Source organism: Stegodyphus dumicola, chromosome 2 (genome assembly GCF_044657685.1).
Source record: "Stegodyphus dumicola isolate Sdum_Otavi_A_Nest chromosome 2, ASM4465768v1".
NCBI lineage: Eukaryota > Metazoa > Arthropoda > Arachnida > Araneae > Eresidae > Stegodyphus > Stegodyphus dumicola.
Window position 1 is genome coordinate 217,068,726 of NC_140769.1, and position 27,128 is coordinate 217,095,853.

The 27,128-nt window shown below is 31.2% G+C and overlaps 1 long non-coding RNA gene across 1 annotated transcript; it reads left to right on the forward strand.

The window, feature by feature from the left end:
- On the forward strand, nucleotides 1-25,776 carry LOC146998847 (uncharacterized). Its single transcript, XR_015039786.1, has 4 exons — nucleotides 1-97; nucleotides 12,430-12,477; nucleotides 22,481-22,669; nucleotides 25,568-25,776. It is a non-coding gene; the product is annotated as an uncharacterized LOC146998847 (long non-coding RNA).
- Nucleotides 25,777-27,128: the final 1,352 nt, after the last annotated feature.

Sequence of the window (27,128 nt, forward strand, 5' to 3'; positions counted from 1 at the left end):
ATCACTGTCGCAAGAAATACTGCAAAAGGTTTCTTACTTCCTCTTTGTGCAAGCGAACTGTAGTAAAAGTATTTCCGAAACAAGTTAGCTTCCAGAGGTGAGAAACAGTTTAATATCTAGTTCTTATACAGATATAATTTTCTGTCAGTGTATAACTTTATATTAAGCAAATTCTATAAGTAGTAATGTATTGAATTTTTTTACATGCTTTTCTTCTTATTTGTTATGAAAAGAGCATAATATAACACAATGCATAATTTTAAAATGCTACGGAGTTCATTCGAAATTCGAATGCGTGTAAGCGCTATATAAATAAAGTTCGCAATATTCAGTAAGTAAATAGCCTATAAACATACTGACCTTATTTTTACAAAGCGGTTGAGTTTTATATACGCTGCTGGGCCACACGCAAGATTTCGTATCGATTAAGGATACGAGGTTGGATATTTTCGGGAGGGGGATATAAAAATAAAATTTTTTAGACTTATTTTATATAAGATTTCAATAAATATTTTTATGAATGAAATGCGTACATACCTGAACCTCACTCTCCTTGCATCTACAGGTCCTGCTGTTTAATATGTAAGTTACATACAGTTTCTTTATATAAAACTTTCATTATTTCTTTCCGCGGATGACCATAGTCGCCTTAATTCAGAAAAATTGTAACTATTTCAACATGTTACGCAGATCAATACAATATGTAAGCATATGAAATATTATTTAAAAATTTATCCATTCGAGTTTGTTGCATATTTTTTGTTCGTAGCTTTTCAACGGTGGTCTCCAAACCACGAAATTACTTTTATCTCTTTGCATCTCCCCCTTTAAGTTCCAGCGTTCTTCTCAAAATTTCGAATGCTTGGCGAGAATGCTGTTGTTACAGCACAGAATTTTCATTTTCGAGATAATTTTCATTTTCACTAATTCCTTTGTTTTCTGTGATAACTTCGATGATCTCTCCATCACTCTTTTCGTAGCAAGTCTGGATATTTCATCGATTCCAAATATTCGAGAAGAGTCCTATCATGCATTTCTTCATCGTCAACCTTGTTTTCTGGTAATTCTTTATCTTTTATGCTTAAGTCCTTGCGTTTGAACATTTTGAGGCACGACCAAACAACAAAAGCACGATGTGGATGGATGAATTGAAAAAACTGTATGAACACACAAAAAAAAACATTTTATACAGATTCTGCCTCACTTTTCCCCAATTGGTCTGAGCCAATTCTGACAAACCTCTTGTAACCCACAACCTCCCATGAATTGTCCGGACGAAAATTCTAGCATTTGTACCTCTACGTGCGAAAGTAAATAGACTTTGAAGAAAATCACTAAACCTGACACCCAGACTTAAGGTTTTGACTTTAAATTTTAAAAGTGATTTGATTTTTATAAGCGATTGATTTTATTATGTTTTTATAGTGATTTTATTAAGCGATACCCACTGCACATTCGTTATAAAAATCTGAAATTTTCAAAGATTATAAAACAAACTCTTCGCCCTCTTAAAACATGTATGATAAAACAATATTAATTATGCGACTTTCTAAAATATTTTTAAAAGCTAACTGGATTTTTTACAAGCTTTTATTTAATTCTCTCGTAAGGTTTATCAGTATGGTCAAAACTTTTCGGTCGAATTTTAAACTATTTATCGACAAGTTGTGCAACTCAAAATTTGCTCACGCACACTAGTGTAATGCACTGAAATGATGATTTGATTTAGATGTTTCAAAATTTAATGTTAAAACGATTTTTCACGCGTATATTTGTTTAATGAGCAAACTGAAATTACTATAATTTTATTTTTGCACCATCGGTTAGAGTGGAAAGAAAATTTTTTAAATGAAGAGATATGAGATTTTTAACTAATTTTGGGCTTTTCAGCGAAATCGCTGCAAGAACATTTCGCGTAACAGAACTGTTGGAAGGTAAAAATATGATTAGTCATTGTTGAAAAACGATTTTGCAGTAGAATAATTTGATTGATAACGTGTCATCGAGACTAAAATAATAAAAATAAAAAATACTTTTTTAAAAATCACATACTTTTCTTTGAAATTTAGAAGGTAATTAATGAACTAAAAGGTGAAAACTAATTTATCGTTTAGTTTAACGGGAACGACAAATTAAATAATTCTGTTTATAGAAATCCTCCAGAATATGTCGTGAATAATAAAAATGTGAGCGCCCATAAGGAAGTCTAATAATTTAACTGTATTCTTAAAAGCATGACTCATCTTTGCAAATGTATTAAGGGCGTTTTTATTATTCGTGATATAAAATAGTAGATGAATTCTATAAAGAGAATTATATAATCTGTCGTTCCCATTAAAATATATCATAAATTATTTTTCGCCTTTTAGTTCATTAATTACTTTATGAGTTTCAAATTAAAGACTTATTTAAACAAAATTATTCATTTATTTATTTATTTTCCACATAATTTTTGGCAGTTATTTAAAGTTTCACCCACAGTTAATTTAAATATTTACCTTTTGATTCGTGTCACATACAATCGCTGATACCATGAGATCATGTAAATTGAATCAGCCTGTATAAAGTTTAAAATCTAACGAATATTAACAGTAATTCATGCTTTGTCGCGTAAAGAGCTCCTTGCTCAAGTAGTGTGTGTTAGCGCCAATGCAGCTGCCTACATTGGAAAGAAAATAATATTGTTCAATATCGAATCCCGTTGCCGTCCTTAAATTGATAAAAGAACTCTTTTTGCAACTAAAGATAAAAAAATTCAAAGGTCTTGTTTTACGGGGTTTGATTTGTACTTCTCAAGACAGATTGCCTAATTGTTATCAATTACTGTCCATCACTAATCAACCCTTTCGTTTCGTAATTTATCTTTCCAATTATGACCTAGCAAGAATGATCCGAAAAAATTGCTTTATTTAATCTGTGCTTGTGTAAGTTGATTATAGTCAGGGCAATAACTCGCCGAACTTTCGATGTACTGCTAAGTGAGCATGCTTTTAAAAATAAGTAAGTACTAGAGTATGCATGCAGAGTAGCTAGAATCAGTTATATCCTGTTAAATACTACTATTATCTTTTTTTGTGTGTAAAGTAAATCGCAAATTTTACACAGTAATTGCCAATATTTAACAAAGTGTCGTAATAACCATACATTTTATCATTTTACATTAATAAAAAGTTATATCTTACTTAAATTTAAGTTGAATAGAAATAAATTATTCGTCTCGTTTTATCTTTTAAAAAAAGTTTAATTTTGGCAAAATACAAAACAACACAAAAATTAGTCTTAGGGCGCAGTCAAAAATTAACTTCGCTCTTATTTTTTATTTTATTTGCAGTAGGAACAGGTGTTCTTTTCTGTTAAGGGGGCGTCGGTCGTTAAATGTACTAATTTTTCTTCATTCCATTTCCGTTTCACGTGTTTCGTTTCATGAAAAGCGCGCAAATGAAAGCTGACTTGAACCACAGTTTCAAATGAGGGAGAAAATAAGTGCTATGCGATGATGACAACATGCGTTACAACTACAAAACGGGGTTGAGGCAGCACCCTCTGGATACAGTAAAATTCTAGGGAGGTGTTGCAAATATACGCGAAGACAGAAGTATCCCTACTACAGTAACGTCGCACACTCCGCGCCGAAGCCTTGAGTTAAGTTCTAGGGGGTATTGGTTGAGGGGGAAGTTAGCAGGCCTTGAAGTACCTGTTTTAGAGAAACAGACAGAAGTTAGATTTCATCTTAGGCATTAGACCGCCAAATATCATCTTAGGCAACCAGTAGCAAACCACATCCATGCATGGGCCGAAGCTACTCCGAAAAATCGCAATGCATTAAAACGCATATGCGATTGCATAAATATTGCACGCAAAATATCAGACAGGTTGGAGTAATTCTCAGCTGCCAGCCTCGTCACCAGCACAGCCCCTATATGCTCTGTACTTGTAATGAATTAATTTTGTCTTAAGTTAGCTTATTCGACTTTTCTTATTCCCTGTATATACTTATCTCCTTGAACTGTAAACCCTGAATTAAGAACCTTGAATTATGTATTTTGCCTTATTGTATGTATTGTTTACACTATTTTGTCTTTTTTTTATTTTATGTATTATTTCGCTTTTTAGTATTTTACTTATTATTATTTTTAGTATTGCTATTTAGTATCTAACTCTATTTTAGATATTACTTTTACTGTTTTATCAGTCACTTTGTTAATTGCTCATATATTGCACTGTACTTATTTATTGTTCACGTTGTGGATGTCTTTTGTAACCACCTATCCATAACTCTGTAAATATGTAACTGAAATTGTTCTTCTCACCCGCCATGCACCCTTCTTCCATCACTGCACTATCGTCTCGACCAGCATTTGAGCACAATATCTATATATAAGTCTGTTAATGTTGATCAAGTTATTTCCGTCATCGAGGTTACCTGGCCGATATGCTAACTACCCAGTGGACCGGCTGCCTCGCTGTCGGTGGAAAAAAAGAAAGTAGTTAGATTTCGTGCCAAAATACATAGTCGTTCGTCTCTGACGTCGTCATAATTAAATTCATCAATTTTGTCGAAAACAAATTATTTTTGCTTTTATTTTGGGAGCATAAAATTATCTTTTAGCAGTATAATCTCCGTTGGGGCAAATTACGATAAAAGGAATTTGGAAAAAAGAGCTGCAATCTGATATTCTCATTCAGTTAACACTTGAACAATTTTAAACTAAACAGCTACGATACGATATGTCTACAGTTTTATGAGTGAATCTCAGGAAAGCATATTCTCCAAATGAGCAATTTAAAATAATAATATTTACGATTACATTCCATCACAAATTAGCGTCACATGCAAACTTTTACATTTGTTTAATAGAGGAAAAATTACTTTTATTTCGATTAAAATAAAAATAATGAAACGAATTTTGGTTTCGGTATACCTTAAACACATATCCGGTTTCTGCTTTTACTTTCTAAAATTCTTTTTTTTTTTTTTTTTTTTTTTTTAATTAATCAAGACTTAGTTACGCATCTTTCTCACCAAATTGCTTGCATACGAGACTTGCAACAAATATTTCTTATAAGTGAAATGGCAATAAGTTCTTTTTGGCAGAACATGAAATTTCTTTAGTGAAGACAATAAACTTAATTTCGTGAGCTATAAACAAAATATCTCGCTTGCTTTGCAATAAATATGTATATGACTTGCAGAAAAAAAGGCTTCAGTTATGGGGAATTTTTTTCAATATCAGAATTAGCACATCAGTAGACGAGCGGTAAAGCGCTAACTACTAGTAGTGGGTTCGATTCCAAGAGAATGAGCTGGTTGAATGGACGTTTTCGTGTTTTTAGGCATGTGCAATGTATATACAAGCCAACTCATCAAAAGCTCTTCCGCTCATCATCCACGGAAGCCTCCTTCCTTCAAGATCGATGCCCTAGTGTGATTCAATATTATCATATCAACCAATATCGGAAATGACTGCAATCTTCATTATTTAAAATTTAAAAAAAAAAAAAAAAACGAAATTTAAATTATTTGTAAATTTTTGTAATTTTGGTTTGCTTTCCTTTTTAGTAAACGAACAAAATCTAAGAATCACCCGAAAATATTTTTCTGAAATATTAAGGCACTAATATGGCCAAAACTGAAATAACATATAAATCCTTTTTAACATATTTATAGACATGTATGGGCCCCGAATGTATATAGGTTTATAAATACAGTGACACCATCGAAAATCGTAATATATTGGATGCGTTACATGTACAGTAATTCTGTGCAGCAATTAAATATGATTCAGATTTCTTAAAATGGATCCAAATTTTTGTTTACATTTATAATACGTAATTCAAATTGCAAAGGAAACGTATTATTCTGTTAATTGCGAGGAAAATTAATACGTTATTGTTTCAGTTTAAAATACCATAAAGAAATATTGCTAAATATTTTGGTTTGAAGTCCCATACAGCTTTTTTTATTACAAAACAACTTGGCCGCTGAATATGGAAACTCACTAAGTTCATATTATTTGAAATAGTCACTCGTACTGAGTTAACTCTTGATTATCCGGTGGCGGATAAACAGAACCCATATAAAAAATGTTCAATTTATTTATTGTCGAACACCGGATGTCATCTCAATTAATCGGAAATTTTGCCAGAACATAAATTTGTATGATAACCTAAAACGCCAATTCTTTTGAATGGAATAAAAATAAAAATTTCGCTTTATATTTCAAAATAAAAGGATACGCCTTTTCTCCTTACAAATTTGGGAGCATTTTATTTTTTATTGCTAAACATTTAAATACTTATTATTGTCTCAAGGGCATTATTTTGTTGCACTAAACACAAAATTCTCTTAAAATTTTAAATAAGTTAATAAACATATGTTTCTTAAAGAATGCTGTACTATCTAGAAAATCTATCATGCATATATTTATGAATTCCGATATTCGAACTCCTGCGAAAAAAATCCCGAAATCTACAAGAACTAGGAACTTAAAATTTTACATGCGAGTATTGCAAGGCTGCATGAGTATACTAACAATTAATTTCTCCAGATTAACCGCTAAAACGGGCGATTTGAGATCAGAAAACTCGTAGCTGTTAAGATATTACAGGTAAACTTCAAGAACAGCAATAATGCCAAAGAGTCGATTTCTCGCCAAATCTGTTGAGAACTATTTGTATGTATGAACAGATCTCTTTAATTTAATGAATGGTTGCTGTGACTAATGAAGATCACCCCATACTTCGTTTTGTCGCGTTTTTCAAAATGTTGCAAATTTTGCTCTTGATCCGCCCGTACTATTTTTCTTGCAAGCGATGAATGTGATGATTAAAATCTTGTTTGAAAGAATATTCATTCCACTGTTCATCCTATAATCATAATTTAGACTTTTATTAGGTAAGTTTGTCTTTTCAACTGTCTGAATTCTTATCACTTATACAGGTTTTTCTCTTTTCAGGACAATACGCGCCAAACAACTTCCTACATATTCAGGCCACTGTTGCCAAACTGGCTATCGTTAAATTAAGCATGTTGTTCTGTTTTCTTAATACAGTCCTATCATTTTCAAAATAAGTGCCGTCATTAGAAAAATTTTACAATGTGTCTTTTTTTTTTTTTTTTTTTTTTTTTTTGTAAACTAACCTAAAAAATTATTTCTGATGTTTAGAAAACTTTTACTAATCGAAATGAGCTGAAGATAAAACTGTTCGCGCTGTGTTTTTCTACAAAAATTTGATGCATGTAGATCTATCATGAAAAGATCTTAAAGCTCTTCTAAATGTAAAAAGAACTTGAATTTTTAATTTTCTTTTAATATGATAACACTGAGATTCTCAAAATGAGTTATGGTTCTAAATAAATACGATTGTGCTAGGCAAAGATATGAGCGTTTTCACATATCAAAATTCTTAAAGACGGTCTCCACAGCGAAGAATACGAAAATTTCCACTCTAAGTAACATGTCTGTTTTAATAGTAAAATTTATTGCATAGTTAAAATATTGTATTTACAGAAACAGCATGTTATTATTATTATGATTCTAAAAAAAAGTTAAATTTTTATCCTTGGTATTATATTTCGGGGATGAAATCATAAAAGACTTTTGAACAATAGATTTCGGATACACGACCACGTTTTAGAACACGTAATTTTTTGTTTTCTTAATAGAATCGCTTTAAATTTTCATTGGTAGTTACAAATGTAAAATGTTTCTATTCTAACAAGTACAGCATAAAACTTCGGAAACATTTTTTAAATGAAAAAAAAATTCAAAACATGAAAAATGCAGCAAATTTTTAGGTAAAACCAGGGCCTTAATAATTCATTTCTTCTTAAATAGGTTCATTCAATAAACATATTTAGATAAGTTTTGGTTTGTTTTATGTGATTGTGGCAAAGCCTCAAGAGCTATCTGCCTAAGGCGAGGGATGCCTTCGTGTAGGAGTTTCTAAAGAAAACTGACTCATATTCATGTTACACACGGGGAAACAACGGAAACGCCCATGCAGCCAGCCCATTCGCAGAATTTGAACCTCAGACCGAATTACCAGCGTTCAGTGATTTAACCGCTCGGCCGCTGGTAGACACATTTAGATAAGTAATGTCACAAAATAAAATTTCAGGTTTGCTTGTCGCATAGATCTTGTACTAAGTATTAAAACACACTTTATTTTTTTCCCGATACATTACTTTTAAGCCTTGCTTGTTGTAAAATAAATATCATGAAAATATTCCTCGTAATACAATAATTTGTTCGAAAAGTGTTAATCAGCAACTCACATTTAATAATCAAAATTTTTGTTGAGATGCTTTCGTAGACGATGTTGCTTGTTGTAATTTTTTTTTTTTTTTTTAAACGAAAATACATCACAAGAATTATCCTCTGCATTTGGAAATTATTACCTGTTAGGCAAAATATATTAACAGACGCTACAAATTAATGACTAGTACTATTTGAAATTTAGTAATTTGTGATTTAAAGATGGTAAAAGTATTCAAAATACCCAAAAATTCTTCTTGTGAATCGTTTAACTATTATTGCTGTTAGAAAATGATGATAACTGTCTGAAACTGTTGAAAATGCGTTGCAATCTTGACCGCATTCCGGTTTTGTTTGGTTAGGTTTGGTTTATTGAGATTAACTAGGGCTACCTGCATAAGGGGAGGGATGCTTTCGTGGAAGACTTTCTATGAGAAACTGGCTCATATACACTTTAAAACGTAAATACTCTAATTAGTACTTTAAAACGTTCAACAGATTTAGAAGAATGATTTGCAATGAAAGTTAACTCTGAAGTTTTAGCTATTTAGGGCATATGAATGTAATGGTCGATCAGAAAGAAGGAAATTTTTCGTCAAGAACTAAACAAGGAAAATACACCTGGCTTTCATAAAATCTGCAGTAAGCGAAGTTTTATCATATTAAAACAATGTCATCTTAGCAGGAAAGTCAAAATTTAATATATATGCGATTACGAAATAGACGTTTAGTATGTGGCAAATACCAAATCATGAACTGAATTCGAAAAACCTATTGCCTACTGTTAAGCACGGGGAAGGAGGCATAATGATTTGGAGATGTTTCGCTGTCTTCAGAATACAAAATTTAGAGTTTATCTAAAATAATATGGATTAATATAAATATTCTTAATGAAAATCTGAAAACATCTGCAAGAAAACTTGGAATGCAAAATGTATCCAAGTTTCATTAGGATAGCGTTTTTAAATATACAGCCGTAATGTTCGCTTGCGGTTGTTACACCACTCTCCTGAAGCTATCAAAACTTCTCCATATTCTCCAGACTTAAATCCTATGGAGCATGTATGCAGTGAATAAGAGAAAAGAATAAGGAAACACGATACTTCTTCAAAAGCTCTATTAAAAGCAATTCTTAAGTAGGAATGGTCATGGATTATTCTTACACTAAAAAATTAGTTGGATCCATGACAAATGCATGAAAAGTATAATTTCAGCTAAAAGATATCCTAAAAGATAATGAGATAGATAAAATAATAGCTAAAAGATAATGAGAGTCGCATTATTTTCACATTTTTATAAAATATGAACTATTCAATGTGTCTGAATATGTGAGCTCATTTTCAGAACTTTTTAAACAAATTATTTTTGTTATTTAACGTTTTGAATAACATTTTTAAAAACAAGCACGTTTTAAAAAAGGTATGGTGTGGTGTATTTAATTATGGCTAAGCTCACTAGGGCTATCTGCCTAAGGGGAGGGATGCCTTCGTGGAGGACTTTCTAAGGGAAACTGGCTCGTATACACATTACACATGGGGAAAACCACGAAAACACCCATGCAGCCAGCCCGTTCGCGGGATTCGAACCTCGGACCGAACTACGAGTGTTCAGCAACTTTACCGTTTGGCCGCTGGTGGGCTCGTTTTAAAAAAGATGATCAATGATATACGTGAAAGAAAAATAAATTTATTGGCTAATATTTAGTATTTGCAAATAAAACTGAAAAATACAAGTGTCCGAAACCAAATGTCAGCAATTGTACATTCTGTCAAAATCTGCCATTCTACTGGGCCGATTGATGAAATTCATCTTGATGTCTCGAAAGCGTGAATTACGATGTACATTACATTTAAATATATAGTGTTGTTCTAACATTTTGAAACAAAATTAGACTTTTACTTAGATGACATGCCAATTTAGTTTCCCTCCCTCCATATTTTGATTCTACAACTAAATTAATTATGCCTAAAAAATAAATTTTGTAAAATTTGGTACGAAATTTAATCAGTAATTCGGAAATTTACCTTGGCGCACTTGTTTTATTTTATGGCACTTGGCAAACTCCTCGGTTTGCGGCAATCTAATTTGAATTTCCGTTTCATTCTGCACAAGGGGAATCTCGTTTTTTTTTCTTTGTTGCCTATATTTTTACTTCATATTTTTTAATCACAGTTGTTATTTTTAGATATTTGTTTTAGAATTTCATTTTAATTATTTGAGATGCATGGTTAAATTATAGCTCTTGTAACCAAGATGTTTCTCAGAAAGGTATAATTTATATTTATAACAGTTAGGTGCGTATCCAACTCATCAGCAAGAACACATGAATTCTACCAAGTTCTGTAATACATGAAAATAGCAAAGTAAAAATCTAAGCTACTAAAACTTATTGTACTGATCTTAAATGCATAACTTAAAAATTAAGAAAGTAAAATTGCAATTTTAGCAATAAGCAAGCTATTGTAAACTAAATGAAAGTGTAAGTGGTTTGTATTTGCATGAAGCTCAAGAAAACCTGTAAAGCAACCGTGTAACCAAATATTAAAAACAGCCTCCATTTTCTATCCATTCAATCCGAAAATGAAATGACACAACAGTGCTTACACAGAATTCTACATAAAATCCGGATAATGTTTTGCCGAAAGGGCTATTAATTTCGTTTTGGCATTTTGCGTTTATTCACTGTAAACGGAGAATCACTTTTTAAATTGTTGCCACCAAATATTAGAGACCTGTGTTATATTTAAAAAAAAATTAAATAATGTAGAATCTGCATAAATGTATGTACGTTTCTCGCACTGTGATAAAGCAACGGTACCTAGAGCCATTAAATTTTGAACAAGACATAAATTTCCGGAAGAAAGACATAAATTTTGTAAATTATAGAAGTCTATTTATGGTCTCAAACAAGCAGCTAGGTGCTGGAATGTAGAAATTGAAAATACATTGAAGAATCTTGGGTTCAATCAAAGCAAAGCAGATCCGTGTCTTTTCACAAAAGTGGTTCGTGATAAAAGAATTAATTTAATAGTGTATGTTGATGACATCCTAATAAGTTCTACAGAAGAAGGACTAATTCTTCAAACAATTAATGATTTAAAGAAACGTTAACAAATAACGCATCTTGGTGAAGCTAAATATTTCTTAGGCATGGAAATAAATCGCAAGGAAGATGGAAGTCATCTCTTATCACAGAAAAATAAAATAAATCAACTTGTCAAGCAATTTCAACTTGAAGAAGCGAAACCCCGCTAGCACACCAATGGAAACAAACTATTATAACCTAAACAAGGAAGAAAATCTCCTAACTTCAAATGATAAATTTCGCCAATCTATTGGAAGTCTTTTGTATATATCGTCTATCACAAGACCAGATATCACAGCTTCAACTCACATACTCAGTAGAAGGTGTAATAATCCACGTCAAAAGGACTGGAATGCTGTTAAAAGAATCATTAGATACTTAAACACGACAAAGAATCTATCCTTACAAATTTCGTCGAGTGAAGAACCTAATATTACAGTTTATTCAGATGCTGATCGGGGACAAGATATTGAAGATAGAAAATCTACATCAGGAAGTGTTATTTTATTAGGAAAAAAACTATTTCGTGGTTTTCAAGAAAACAAACTTGTGTTTCTTTATCCCCAGGAGAAGCTGAATATGTTGCACTATTGCAAGCTACGCAAGAACTATTATGGCTATTAAAATTAACAGATTTCAATCTACCCCAAACTCTACCGATAGGTATTTGAAGATAATCAGTCTACTTTAAGACTTGTAGAATCTGAAAAATTCAGTTCGCGCACAAAAACATATTGATACAAAAGTTCATCATATACGCGACTTGAATAACAAAGGAATAGTAAAACTTGCTTATCTTTCAACAGAGCAAATGGTTGCTGATATTGTGACTAAACCAATTCCTAAAGCTAAATTTCAGTTTTGCAGGAATGAATTGCAATTGGTATGAGTTTCATTAGCAAAACAGGGGCAATGTTAGCATAAATTTAGGTATTTTGCATAATGAAACTCGAAAGGCATACGAAACGAACGTGCGCCAAGATATATATTGGCGAGAGAAAGTAAAGTTCGTGAGCAATGCAGTATAATATTTGACTTTCACCTTAGCTACGTGGAGTGTATTTTAGTTAGTGCTTTATCTTTCAGGTACTGTGTCAACGTATGTTCTGTTCCTTTTTCTTATTGCCTAAATAGGTAAGCCTGATGATATTTAGGACTGATGATGATTCTATGTAAGTTATTCTTTTCAATACTTCAGTTTTTTAATGTCTGTGAAGATTATTACTTTTTGTTGTGCTGAAGTTAAGCAAAAATTTCCTATTTTATTAAATAAAGATTTCGTAGTTGATTTTTTGACTTATGATTCTTTAATGAAAACTTCGCCTGAGGAAACTTACTCAATACGCCTTCAGTGCTACTGCACAAACCAACAATATTGCTGTTGAATTGAATTTTATGGTTTAAGTGTGAAGAACATGGGTAGTGTACGAACTGCATGAAATTTGATCGAAGATCCCCTCCCCCCACTCTTATCTAATAGAATAACTGCGCGACTTTTTCCTGTTCCCTCTTTCTAAGCACTTGAATTACCAAGAAGATTGGGTGCTACAAAAAGTCATTTATCGCCATTAATGGTTCATTTTTTTTTTTTTTTTTTTTTTTAATCAATACTGTAAAAATTGTGCATGCAAAACAAATACTAATTTAAAGTCTGGTGTCTGCTAAAGTAAAAATGAGTTTCTTTTACACTCATTTTAAAGTTCTTTGAGATGCTTAAAAGAATGATGAGCCAGATCCTTTTTATTCTCTAAGAATTTAAAATTTTCCAAGTTGTAGATTTTAGTCGCTGATATATACATCAGTTTTGAATATTTAAATTGATAGGTTAATGACATACACAAAACTGATACATAATCAACCTATCAAATATTGGATTTGTAGCCCACTTTAAATAAGTTTCTTGTCTAGATAAAAATTAACAAATCTTCTTAGATAGCAGAATGGTTTTAACTTTCAAATTCACCATTTTAGATAAACAGTTCTAATTTAATTTAAACAGTTCTCTTTATTAAATCTAAAAATTGGATTTCTTAAGTGGTTCTAAATTCACACTAATATTATTGCAATATATCGCCATATTAAGCTTTGCCTTTTTGGTCATTGAAGTTATTTTAAGGTTATTTAACTTTCTTACAAAGTCCATATTTTAATACTAGAAACGTTTAAATATTTATTCCGTTTTCCAGTTACTCTACCTGATGTAATTTGGCATATATTTAATTTCTAATACACATTTAATTAATAAATTGATAATTATGAGTCTGCAAAATTTTCGTAATTAACAAAAAAAAAAAAATCCATTTCTTGGGATTTTCAGTTTCCTTTTTATCCATTTCTTTTTCACATATTGTTGCACTGTATTCAAATTTTCATGTATGTAGAATGTATATAATTTGTATTGTATTTATGCCAATTTATATTTAAATGATAATTTTTACAAATTCTTGCAACATAACTCTAGTTAACAGAAGATATATCCAACACCTTGGTAAAGCTTAATCTTCAGCATGTAGCTTATTTTCTAGCCTAGTTTCAGGCCGAATTATTTGTAAAATTAATTATTTGAAATTATTTAACAAAGATGGTCGCTAAATCACGCTAACATTTCTTCCAACTGTTGTAATTTATAATGCAACACGTTCATGTGATTTATAATAGAATTCATTTCTAATTTTTTCAGTAGTAATGAAATTAGTAGCAGATATTGATAATTTTATACATTTAGATTACAATGATTTAGATTGCCATCACCTTCTCCACTGATGCTTTTATGCTACATTCCTAATACACTCATGTCCAAAATTATCTTTACATACCCCAAAATGATGATATTCAATGAAATATCGAATCAATGTGATCCGTATTTGCAGGGAATGTGTGAAAACCAAGCCTAATTAGCATTATCCAATCAAAAGTAATCAAACGGTTTGTGATATGCAAATCTAGGCGTTATGTTATCCAAGGGTGAATCAAGCGCTTTGCGCAAACTGAATATTTGAGTGAATTTCTGCAACATAGCGTTTGATTTCAGTGTATAGGGACTCAAAGCGGTTTGTTATGGCTTCGAAGTATCATTTGGAAGAATCTGTAAAGTGGCGAATTATCGGCCGTTTAGAAGCAGGACAGTCAATCATGGAAACAGCCACATGTCTGAATATTTCAAGACAGACAGTCTCTAAGCTATGGAAACAGTTTCAAAATGATGGAAGTGTTGTAAGGGGGCCTGGACAAGGTCGGAAACGAATGACAACTGCTTCTGAAGATCGGTATCTGGTATTAACTGCCCGTCGTAACAGAAAGGCTACTGCTCGCCAGTTAAGTTCAGAGCTTGCAGCCGGCACTGGAACTGTTGCATCACGGCAAACAATATACAGAAGGCTTAATGAAAAAGGCCTTTATGCCAGAAAGCCAAGGGTATGTGTTTTACTGTCTTCACAGAAAAAGAGGGATTGCTTTAATTGGTGTAAAGAACATCAAAACTGGACTGAACATCAATGGTTCCATGTTCTCTTTACTGATGAGTCGCGGTTTAGTTTAACTGGTGATTCTAAACGTGTTTACATCTGGAGGGAGACAGGAACACGAAATGATACCTCGAACATTGAGGAACGTGACCGTTTCGGTAGTGGAGGTGTGATGGTATGGGGTGGAATAATGATCGATGGACGTACGCCCCTACACGTGTTAAGCAGCGGATCTGTGACAGGTCAGATATATCGAGATGAGGTCTTAGATCCTTATGTAAGACTTTTCAGGGGTGCATATGGACCTGACCTTTTATTTATGGAGGATAATGCCCATCCACATCGAGCAAACCTCGTTGATGAATTCCTTGAAAGTGAAGACATTAAGCGAATACCTTGGCCACCAAACTCTCCTGACCTTAACCCGATAGAGAACTTATGGGACTACCTTGGAAGAGCAATTGCACGTATACATCCTCCTCCTAGAGATGTAAATGCTCTGAAGACAGCATTGCTGGAAGAGTGGAGATTAATTCCCCAAACTGTGGTTAACAACGTTATTTCCAGCCTTAAAACATGTTGTGATATGTGTGTACAAGTCAGGGGAGATCATATTCCATATTAAATTCGTAAGAATTATTTTTCTGAATCATTCCTTTTTTTCTTAACTCTCTTTGTCACACTTTATTATGATTTTTATTGTTTCATGCTACAATTTTATATCATATGAGGTGATCTTCAATTTTTTCTTTTGCATTTATGTGTCATCATGTTATGTATGATTACACGAAATTTCATTAAATTATGAGTCATAATCTTTGAGAAATCCGTGAATTTATGCATGTAAACATAATTTTGGACATGAGTGTATTTCATAATGGCATACAGATAAGTTTAACTCATTCATCAAACATGTAAATCTAATTCAGCCCACTTTTGTTCTTACGCATGCTGTATCTTCTATTTTCTTTAATATATTGTTCAGCCTAATTTCAAAAGGTCTCATGATCAAGCGGAAAAGTCCACTAAACATTGGTAGTTCGACCCGAGTTTCTAATCCCAGAGATCCCCCAGCTCTTTTTTTTTTTTTTTTTTTTTTTTTTTGTACTTATTTACTGTATAAAAATGATTCGTAGAAATTTCAGTTCATGAAGCAAAAATATTTTTTAAATTTCTTTAAAAATATTGCAAAAATTTTCACCTTTACCTTAGCATCTTTTTACAAATCCCTCTAATAAGAAAAAATAAGGAAAGAAATTAACTCGGATTCGATGATTGATATCTCAGTCCAAATTATATGTAACCTTTTCCAAAAGCATAGTTTATATGGATATCACTAAATTAAGGACTGTTTCTCCATCTGATTTTCTTAACATGTTTATTCCAGAATTTTGTTTTCACACTGCAGCGCATAACTTTACGAGTTTAATCATTCAATTTCTGTAGCTATAACTTTGAATACCTTCTGACAAGTAGATTTTTAACCACTATATTTTAATTCTTGTGGACTATCAGTATATTATTCACTTGTTTCACAAGTGCAGATATTTATTTTATACGGAAATCTACGTAAAATAGCAATTAAACTTCAAATATGCAGAGTTCCTGATCGATTGCTTGTTTTAGATTGAATGAAGTTAAGCTTAATGTTGCTGTTAATTAGCTTGTTATTAATTTAATTATACATTTTTGATTAATTATATGTTCAGATATTTCCAAGTATATTACACAAACTTTTGCATCCCAATTTTTAATTTTTGGTTTTAAAAAAAGTTTATTTATTGAGAGGCCTGATTGATTATATTAATTTGCAGTACTGTTTATCTAATTCTTTTCTTCTAGATAAATTTTAGAAAAAACTTCTTAGCATAATAATTTAAATTTATTTACAATTTATACGTCAAAGTTCCAAATGCATAATAATGTTATAATAGATTTCATGCTAAGCTTTTTTTTAATTTAACTATTAATTTCTGCAAATATTTACATGATTACTTTAATTAACAAAAATATTTCTAGCACTCTTTGATACGGAATAATTTTTTGCACACCGGTGAACTATATTAAATTTTCCAGTCTAGTTCAAACATCTTGACCATTATTGATGTAATTTATAAAAAATATAATTGGTATGCTTTACAATTATTTGATTCATGATATTGTAATACTCTTTTCTCTTATTGTAATTAATGGAAGGTGTTTGTAATGCTAATATGTTATGTTTAGCAATACCTTTTATTTTCTTTGTTAGCTCTCTCATTTATTACTGCTATTCAAGTAATTATCATGCTTGTTAGATATTCTTTACGTGTTATTGTTATTTGTCATTCTATTTCTTTATTTATATTTTCCTCTTGGCCACAATTGGCTTTAAAAAGTAAAATTGTAACCCTGTAGGCAACGGGGGGGGAGGAAGAAGTTTTGATTCGCGCAGTTGGACTATACCGGGACGAGGGGATATTTTCATTCGCGTAGTTGGAATACACCCAGAAGATGGTATTTAATAAATAAAGGTAACACACAGAACGTTAAAAAAATGCCCCTCTAGTCGTTATATAAAATTTGAAAGCTTTTAGATTTTTTTTTTTAACATTTTAAATTTAGCACCAACAACAAAACTAAAATGCATTAAATTTTTCACGTGCTATTAAAATAATTTTAAAAATCAAAAATGGAAAACAAATTGAGAACTGTCTTGCTGCTACGAGTACAGACGATTTCTTTTTCATGAGATTAATGAAAAATTCGCATATTTTACTCAGCATCATTTCTTTAATCGCTTGTATCATATTTTCCCTGAATTAATTTTCATATAATACGAATATAATATGACACTGCAAATTATGTTTTTCAAACATCCAAGAAAACCTAATGTACTAATTAATAAAAAATAATCAAGCTCTAAATATGGTGCTAAGAACTCTAAGGAAAAAGCTCCGTTCAGTTAACTGAATCATTTAGTTTCATTTTATGCAAACGATAATCATTTGATGAAACAAAAAAGAATTAATTTGAGAATTAATTTAATTTGTTCATTAGGAAAAATTATTAAAGAATAAACGGTGTAATTTATTAATTAGGGAACAATTAGCAAAATGTTTAATAAAGTAAACAAATAAATATTAAGCTCTTTTTTTTTTTTTTTTTTTTTTTTTTTTTTTGTAAATTTTGATACCCTTTAGATAATAATTGCTCTTTATTTCATAAATTACGGTTTCATATTTTTAATTGTATAATTTCTGCATGACATCTTACCAGATTTAAATTGATGATCTATAATCCGGAAAAACCCTTTATCCGGAATCGCCGAAGTCCCGACGAGTCCGGATTACGGACTTTGTACTGTATATGCAATTTGCCCTCCCATTAAGATTGCCAAGAATTAATATAGAACTTTGTATAAAGACAGCGAACAGCATGTTCGAAAATCGATTGAAAGATTCATGGCAGTGCCATCAAATCAAGAATTCTGGTCCAACATCAAACATGCTTATACTCCAAGATACAATGTATGAATGTCATTGGGGAAAAAAAGAATCCAGAAAACGATTACCATGTACAACAGCAAAAATCTTCGTTTATCGAATAACATGTAATAGTCATAGATTGCCAAATACCGAGTAATATTAGACAACCTTCTAGTGTAATCTACACTTTTTATGTAGCTTTTTGAGATCAATAGCTAATATTTGTGCAGGTGAGGGGGCAATCAGTTCTTCCACACCTTAAGTTCGTATGATTTCTAGAGCAATTTAGCAACAACGCCATTTGACTATGCTCGATCTCAAATTAAATCTGCTAAAATACTTTGGAAAGGAAATAATTTGATTCAAACATCTATCTAAATAGCATTTGATGTTAAAATTTTTGCCAGGAATTTGAATGTGAATGTTTCTTTGCACAACTGATCATCCCATTTATTCTTTCATTAATTTACATTACTCTAACCAGAGTTTTCACAACTAACATGATACTGAGGACATAAATTTCATTCCGAATCTGACCCCCATTTCGCAGTTCTTCTACTTTATGCATCTTTTTGTAAATTAATGGCATCCACACATTGGCATTACAGTGTACTGATACTGTGTTTCAAATCTTGCTGGAACAGTATTACAATTATGAATAGTTTTTAAACATTACACTAGAACAGACTAAAAGTATGTGAAATCTTAAATCTATACATATCCTTCAACTAATAAGGAAAAAAAGATAAAACTTGGTGTTAAAAGGTTTGAAATAAAAATTTTAAATGTGGATTTAACGAAAAACAATATTAAGTGTAAAATTTTTAAAAACACACCTACATTTATAGAGATATAAATAAAATTTAGTAAAGGACGTACACTGCGCAAAATAAGATAATTTAAACTCTGAAACCTTTCAATTTTCTTTAAGTCCAAAGGGGCATTTTTTAATATTTTGCGTTTTTTGGTACCTTTGTTTATTAAATATCGCATTCTACGTACTCAAACTATAAAATTCAGTTCAACAGTAAAATCGCAAATTCATTTTAAAATGAGTATATCTTTAGAATTTCCGATACAGTCTCCCGCTGGAGAGCGAGCAATGACAACCCATTGCTTTGAAATCGTTTAGTTTTTTAATCAAAAATTTGTTGAAGTGTTACAAAATCTGAAATCGATAATAAAACAAATTTCAAATTCAAATTAGAGCTTCCACATGCCCATATTCTATGGAAAATTACGTTCTTCAAATTTTGATGCTCTAGGTACCGTTATTTTATCACAATGCGAGAAACATACATTTATGCAGATTCTTCATTATTTAATTTCTTTAAATGAAAGACAGGGTGATAATATATGGTGGCGATGATTTGAAATGTGATACAGCCTTTTCAAATTTTCAACGCCTTTTCAAAATGCCAAAACGAAATTGATAGTCCTATGTTAGAAGAAAGCTTTATACAAATCTAATATATATCCTAAGTCGCGCTTTCAAGACATGAAAAACGCAATTTGAATTTCGTCAATCGGCCCAGCAGAACGGGAGATATAGAACTGTCTCTTTTTTTTTCTAGTCCAAAGGGGCTTTTGTCCCTGAAGGACTATAATTTTCGGTTTGAAGTTTTGCGTCGGAACCCTATAAACGGCGTATTACTTTTCAAATCATTGCCATCAAATACTATCGCCCTTTGAAGAAATTAAATAATGAAGAATCTGCATAAATGTATGTATGTTTTTCGCATCGTGATAAAACAACGGTACCTAGAGCCATCCAATTTTGAATGAAGTAATCCTACTGCGAATATGGGCATCTGAAGGCCCAAATTTGTTTTATTATCGATTTCATATTTTGTAAAACTTTAACGAAATTTTATTAAGAAAGTCAACGATTTCAAAGCGAGCAATGGCAACACTCTACCTGGGGAAGGGGGACTTTTTATCTCCAGCACGCAGAATTGTATATCAGAAAATGTAAAGATTTGCTCATTTTAAAATTATTTTGCGACTTTGCTGTGGAACTGAATTTTATGGATTAAGTGCAAAGAACATGATATTTAATAAAGGTAACACACAAAACGTTATAAAAACGCCCCTTTGCACTAATTTAAAATCTGAAACCTTTCAGATCCCCCCTTCCCCGAAATGTACATAATTAAACTGTTATTTGAGTAACAGAAAAAATTTCAATTAAAAGTTCACAATTTAACAATACTTGCTGAATAGTTCAACTGGTAGACAACTCACTTCATGGCATAGTGTATCATGCATATATACCATGGCAAAAGCACAGCGATATATTTGGGACCTATTAAAAATAGATTATTCACGCTCAAATTATCCAGATGATTTGAGAATTAGTTTTGAAATCGAAACAATTGTGTTCTTTCTTATGATTAATACTTCTAGTAGGCATCAATAAAATTACCATTCCAAAGTTTTCAGCTAACGCATTTAATGGTTTCTTGGGTTAAAATTTAAAAGATTCAAATGGAGAAAAAGATTTCATATTTAGAATTTCCAATATATGGCAATAAGGCAACTAAATTAAGAATTAAAAATTCAGTAAACAGTCATTACATTAGTTTGTTACAAAATTATTTCCACCAATTTTTCAACGTGTCAAAGACTGATATGTTAGGTTTTGTTAAATCACTTGGGATTTCATGTAGGTCTATTTAATATAGATGTAGAGACTGAGAGTGCGTGATTGAAAATTAAGAAAGCTGAATTTTTTTATAACCTCATTTCCTTTCAAAAAAACTACGAATTCCGGAATCCAAAATATTTTACAGTATTAGTTGGGAACTCTTAATGTGCCCAAGGGAACATTATGCGTATGATGTTCGTGGAATTCTAAGCCTAAAGATAATATAATAGGGCATTCGGTTGAAATATTTTGTTAATATTGAATTATATTCGTTATCTACATAGTTCTTTGGACTCAGATTTTGCGATGTCTTATTATGGTGAGGCTGATATGAGTAAGAATGTTCGAGAAAAGTGATAGCATCAAGTAATCACACTGCTAAAGAATTTTTTACAGCCCCCCTCCCAATAAACTGTCAAATGTACAGATGGATGATAAAACTGTCAAATGCACAGAAAAGTATAAAAACCTTAATACAATAAAGAATTTGCTCTTTCATGTATGCCATCGAAAAATTAGTAGCCTTCTGAAATATAATCATCATTTATTTGAAAATCAGATGCAATCAGGTCTAGTTGAAAGAAATATGCCACAAAGTAGAAGATATAATTACAGATTACAAGCTTATAATGGATACTCCACTGGCTACAAAAACAAAAAGCTATTACTGAATCTGCAAGTACCGTCTCGATGAGTGCCCAAACAGTGAAGTTTAAAATACAGAGCAATTGAACATGGTGTCTTCCCATGAAATGCTAACCACAGTAAATACTGATGAATAGTTTTTTTATGGGCATCTGGTCATTAGGGTCTGGATTCACTGCTCTCCTGACAGCGTACATTAAAACATGGCATGCAGACATTGTGATTCTTTTAACTATCACTGAAATTCAAGACAAAACTATAAGCATTGAAAATGATGTCAACAGTTTTTGGAGACGAGCATGGTATACTGCTGACTAATCATCTCTCAAATAAAACTAAATTAATACCAGATGCATTTCTAGCTAAATAGTTGAAACTCTGCCAAGCTTTTAAGGAAGAGTGCTGGGATAAACTCAGCAAAAAAGTTCCACTTCTGCATGAGAATGTCTCAAAAAATATATCCCATTTTGCAGAAGTGACTGCATGGAAATGTGGCACTGAAATAGCCAGCCACCTCCCTATTTTCAGAACCTAGCAATTCCACAGAGTTTTTTCCTACTGTATCACTTAAAGAAGCACTTGTAAGGATAGATACATAGACTAAAGTTGTTTAACATCATTTTGAGGAATACAATAAATATATCACATGCTCATAAATGAGAAAGCTAACTAAGAGATAAGCTGATTCCACATAATGCTCATAGACTAAGCATATCTGAGAAGAAAAGCACAGATCTTGAGTTATTTTAAAATTAGGTTTAGAATTTATTGAATATCCCCTCATAACATAATAAGTTTAACCTAATAATTTAGTTTTACTCATTAATTCATAAAACTCTGAACAACTGAGTAAAAATCAATTCTTTAATACATTTTTCAGCATAACTTTAACTCGTGCTGAATTATCTTCGAAGGGTACCTATAGCGTCTCTTACAATCTACATCATGGATGCAGAAGGAACTGAAATCCAAACTGATGTCAGTCAAGAAAAGCAGAACACAATGAATGATTCCAAAGATGAAAATGAACAAACTGCCAATATAGAAACAGAAGCCAATGAACCCGTAGTTGAGCTACCCTTGTTTCGAGCCGCACCAACAAGGTATGTGAACACAATATTTATTATTTATTTGATCATAAAGCTAAATTTTCAAACAGATTATAGCATTAATAGAATGCTTATAAGAATCTATAACTATATATGAAGTGGTTTAATTGTAATACCGTTGCATGTCTAATTAAAATGCAGGTACTTTCTACCAATTCACATTAATTATCAGTTCATACTGTAGCAAAATTATCTTTCATGTTGTTTGCTTTCATGCTGCAAGTTAATATTACATTTAGATCTGCATAAACTTAAATGGCAAAGCGGTGCTGAATACAATATTATTTTCATAGAAAATTGCATTTAAAAAAAGGACAAGAAATTTTTCCCATGAATTGCAAAATAAAACAAAATTGCATTTGATTATTTATTTAGATTCCAGCAAAATGATTATAAAAATAAGGCAGATTAAAAAAGAAAAGCAATATAATAAATATGAAGTAATTTCCAGTTACAACTACAAAAGAATCTATATTATTAAGCTTCCAGCTGTAGGCTCCAATTCCAGTACAAGAAATTGATTTTAAATTATTTAAAGATACTACATGAAATTGTGATTGTAGGAGAATTTATAATATATACTTCTAGACTTGTTTAATGTTTATCCATCAAATTAAGAGAGCTTAAGATTTCACATTCAGGACTGATAAAACTACTTCTGGCAAAACATACGAGGACTATCTCTTAGAGGGATGGAATAATGAACTTTTAAACTAAAGTTACTAATATTTACACTAACATGATAAAAGCATAAAAACCTCATTTAGCCTCCAAACACTGAACCTGGAATGAACTACCAGTTTTCAAGACTACTGCAACTTGAAATTAAGGAACATGAATCTTACAGGGCTTAATTTTCAAAATTAAAAGTGTTGGAGCCCTATAGATCATCAGGAGAGGGGAAAATAAGTAAAATAACTAATAAAATAGTAAAATAATTCTAATTAAAATAATAAAATGTCCTGTCTGTTCTGAAAGTAAACAAACTATCCAGCACTCCAACTCTTAAACAAGCCATTTATAATCAGCTACATAAAAAACATAAGGTTTCCAAATTAGTGCCAGTCCCACAAAGTGATTGCCCCTGTTGATATTCATAACAAATGCAAGCCAGATGGGAAACTAATTGCTTTAAATCGAAGGGCATATTGGAATTACTGGATATCGACAAAATACGAGAAATTAATACATCCTCACTTACGGCATTCCCTCTGATGATGCATGTTTCACAATAAAATCTTCAGAGTGAGCCTTATTGAATTGCACAGCTTTGCTGGCCCGATTTTAAGAAATAATATGAAGAGGGAATACTTTTTTTTAAAGTGAGCTTGTGTGGTAGTATTCCTAGAAGCACAAGAGCATTTAAAAATTCTGTCGGATAATATCTACCTTGCTCTGTATCCATTACTGAATCAATGGTCGAAAGTTTACAGAGTTACCACAAAGCATTTCCTGGATAAGCTTGTTAACATACATAAACTTTTTTGGCCCTTTCACCTCAGCCATCAATAAGAGTTGAAATGTTCCTGCACATCCAGAGACATTAACTATCATCCATTAACTAATTATTATATCCAGTGAAATTTGAGAAACCTTGCTCTTTCCATTTTGATGGATATCAATTAATATGAGCTTAACTAAACTTATCTAGCTAATATAAACTTCATTAATCCTTAAAATTCCCTGAAAAAAATTTTCTATTGACAACAGCAGAAACATCTGACATACTTATCGAAAAAATATCAAAATAAATGATGCAAAAACAAAGCAAAATAACTACAAACCAGCACTTAAAAAGTATCAAAAATTAGCATTAAAAAAAAGATTACTTGACTGATATAAGGTAATCCAAGCTGATGAACACAATAAGCAGCAGTCAAATGAAAAATGACATTTTCAGAATTCTTGCAGTGTGTAAATAATGACTTCGAACTTTTGTTGACATAGAAAGTTACAGACCTCAGTGGAAATTTGTAGAGCATTCTAAAGCAGAAATGGATGACAAAGATAAAAAATAAATAAAATGAAACAGATTATCAATAGGAAAGAAGGTGATGTTCCAGTCAAATCATCAGGGTTGCTATAAGAATTCTGAAATGGATCATTGGTGAGGTAATCCATAAAACAGAAAAGGCACCAAGAGATGCTCATACAACATCTTCATCAATATCTATGCAATTATGAATTAATTATGAATTAATTTCTATCCATCATTACTTGAAGAGTTCAGTTTCTCTTTATCAGTTATGCCATTTAGAGAGAAAAGTGCTATAATATTCTTATAGTTCCAGCTATGATTATGAATCCACTAAGGTAGTTTTTCAAAATCTTACATAGACTATGACCTTCCCCTTGTTTTGAAGATCATATGTGCAAAATTTTATCAAGATTGGAATAAAAGTGTAGATTTGTATAATCTGCATACAAATATAAACTGACACTCTTTCTTATACAGAGAGATCTGCTTTTGCATGCAGATGTTAATGGAAAGCACATTATTAATTATCATTGCTTAAGTTTATTGAAGCTATCCTGATACAACTTAGCAGAATACTGTTTGTTCTATAGTAGCTATAAACATTACAAGATGTCATGTCCCAGTTATGTAGAATGGTTAGAATCAGATAACAGTCACCCATAAATGATAATATGTAATGATAACCAAGTACTTAATGTCAACTAAATGTTCCCTAGCTTTCGATTTGTCTCCACTGACTGTTTAAGAACCTTCAGGAAATACCAAATCATCAACCAACTTTGGAATGCAATCACTTACTCCCAGACTTCACATTTACACCTAAACAAACATTGCCATTTAAATATTATTTTGACACTTTCAATTGATAAGGTCCTTTACTTACTGTTTAATTACATATTTTTCTATTATCCTAGACAGAGATTTCCAAAACCTAAAGCTGATGAGCGGGAACGGCAAGAAATAAAACAAGCAACAGAAAAATCAAACACAAAAGACAAATGCAAGCCTTGATAAAAAACCAAGTAAAGAATATTACATAATGTAAAAAAAAAAGGAAAAAAAATGGTATACTCTTTTTGTTGAAATGCATATGAATAAATAATAAAGATCATTTGTATAAGAATGTGATGTAACTATTTTTCAGATATCCTAATGAATTTAAAACCTTACATAAGAAATATAAAAAAAATTGTTTAATTTATGTAATGGGTAACTTATTCTTTTACATATTTCCATCTCTTTAGAACAAAAATTTGCATGCTTTTCAACTAATGATTCCTTAGGAATATTTAACCAGTTTCCCCATTCTTTTAATGAATAATGACAATTTCTCATTGAAGATGAACTGGCATAAAATATAAATAAATTCACAGTTGCCATATAATTAAATAAAAAATGGGGGTACCAATGTATGATGTCCATATTAATGAGAACAACATACCAGTCAGATTGCTCTAAATGCTAAATAACATTTTTCAGATCCAATGATGAAAAAGATACTTAAATTCAAATAATTATAATGGATCTAGAATATACTGCATACTTTGAAATTTACTCCCTACATTATAATAATCTGATTATGCATAAAGCAAAAAAACTACCATGACCTTCACTGTTTAATCAAACTTCATTCACTCATCTTCCAACACACTAACTTCATTTGAAATTATGCAAAAAAAAAAAAAAAAAATTTTTTTTTAAATTGATATCCCCCCCCCAAAAAAAATCTACCTCTTTTTTGCCTAATTTCAAACTTGACACTACTGTACTTTACTTCATTTAGTAAATAATCCATAAAATTTTCTCTTGATCCGATTTCATTTAAAATGTCAGAATCTCATACCTAAGTCACAACCACATTAGTAAAGTAACAACAGAGTATATTACATATTATACTGCAAATTGAAATATTAAGTAATGTAATGTAAAATATACAGAACTCTAACATAAGCTTCATTCCTTACATATGTTTGGCAATAAAGCATTTTTTTTTATCTGCCTAATACTCAAAAAATGACAAGAGAATGAAAAAGCTGATCTTCATTCAAAAGAAAATATCATTAGAGACAGGGGAGAAAAAAATCAAACTACAAGATAATAAAAAAGCTGATCTTCATTCAAAAGAAAGTATCATTGGATTGGAGACAGAAAAAAAATCAAATGATAAGAGAATAAAAAAGCTGGTCTTCATTCAAATGAAAGTATCATTGGATTAGAGACACACACACAAAAAAAAAAAAAAATCAAATGACAAGAGAATAAACATCTGATGTGTACACCACATGACTTCCTAGTATGCAATATTAAATTATATGCATTTTTTCTTGCATTTCATTTAAACTTACTGGATTGAATTAAATCTACTTTGTCGATAGCGCATAAACCACAATAGAATAAATGCTAGTTGAATAAATGTTATATTTGTTTACCATAGCAACACTTTGTCGCTAAGTTCACTTAACAGCGTTACATTTC